At 36.0% G+C, this 997-nt stretch overlaps 1 non-coding gene across 1 annotated transcript; it reads left to right on the top strand.

The window, feature by feature from the left end:
- Nucleotides 1-681: 681 nt before the first annotated feature.
- On the top strand, nt 682-788 carry LOC136210070 (small nucleolar RNA R71). The gene has a single exon (XR_010677780.1). It is a non-coding gene; the product is annotated as a small nucleolar RNA R71 (small nucleolar RNA).
- Nucleotides 789-997: the final 209 nt, after the last annotated feature.

The raw sequence follows: 997 nt of genomic DNA, 5'->3' as shown, positions 1-997 counted from the left end.
CCAATTTGAATCTCCAAATTATGGATGCTAGATGATTGGTTTTTAATAAGCTGATCGAATTTATTCTCGATCCGTTTAAAACCATCGTCGTGATTACTTATTTTTCCGCTCATAGCATCAATAAATTTGTCGATTTTAGAAGATAAAGTGCTAATCGAATCTCTTGATTGATTTTGATAATTAGTAGTACGATTTTGATTAGCATTAACATTATTATTGTCTCTCCAGTTAAAGTTAGGATGATTTCTCCATCCATGATTATATGTATTGGAATAAGGGTTATTATTTTGGTTTTGCCCTTGGACAAAATTTACCTGTTCAATTTCACTCATACCTTCGTAATCCATATCTGTTTGGATTGGCTTACCATTAGAATCACACAGTGCCATAAACCTATCAATTTTGTGCGATAAGGCAGAAAATTGGGCTTGCAACATCGCTACTGGATCAAGATTCACTATACCTTTAACTGATGATGTTGTTGAGGATGATGGTTTTGCTGATGGTACGTGTCCACGTTCCGCGGGCCACATACAGCTGTTGATTGCCATTTCCTCCAAAAGTTCTCTTGCTTGGGCAGATGTTTTCTTCATGAATAACCCTCCATACATAGCGTCCAATGAACCTCTAGTTGTAGGATTTAGTCCATTGTAAAATGTTTGCATTAAAAGTTCGGCGGGCAATTGGTGGTGTGGGCATAAACGTTGAAGTTCTTTAAAACGTTCCCAAGCCTCATAAAGAGTTTCATTATCATTTTGAGAAAAAGATGTTAACTCTTTAATGACTCTTGCGGTTTTTGCTAAAGGAAATTTTTTTGATAAAATGCTTGGGCTAATTGCTCCCAAGTCTCAATTGATGCGGCTGGCATAGAAGTTAACCATTCTTTGGCTCGATCCTTCAAAGTAAAAGGAAAAAGGCGAAGTTTGATTGCTTCTGCAGTTACATCAGTAATTTTAAAAGTGTCACAAATTTCTAAGAAATTTGTCAAATGGGTATT

This window comes from Euphorbia lathyris, chromosome 10, assembly GCF_963576675.1.
Source record: "Euphorbia lathyris chromosome 10, ddEupLath1.1, whole genome shotgun sequence".
Lineage (NCBI taxonomy): Eukaryota > Viridiplantae > Streptophyta > Magnoliopsida > Malpighiales > Euphorbiaceae > Euphorbia > Euphorbia lathyris.
Note: the sequence above shows the minus strand (reverse complement) of the source record. Positions and strands in the feature narration are given on the sequence as shown.